Source organism: Pyrgilauda ruficollis, unplaced genomic scaffold, assembly GCF_017590135.1.
Source record: "Pyrgilauda ruficollis isolate IOZ18807 unplaced genomic scaffold, ASM1759013v1 scaffold1113, whole genome shotgun sequence".
NCBI lineage: Eukaryota > Metazoa > Chordata > Aves > Passeriformes > Passeridae > Pyrgilauda > Pyrgilauda ruficollis.
The window spans coordinates 8065-8264 of record NW_024509356.1 but is presented as its reverse complement, the minus strand read 5'-3'; positions in this window follow the sequence as shown (position 1 = coordinate 8264).

The window sequence follows — 200 nt, the reverse complement described above, 5'->3', positions numbered from 1 at the left end:
CCCCAAATTTGTGACTCCCACCCCCAAATTCACCCCTCCCACCCCCAAATTTGCGACTCCCCTCCCTAAATTTGCGACTCCCATCCCCAAACTCACACCGCTCACCCCCAAATTCACGCTCCTCACCCCCACATTTATGACTCCCCTCCCCAAATTTGCGACTCCCCTCCCCGCACTCCCCCTCCCCTCCCCAGCCCCCC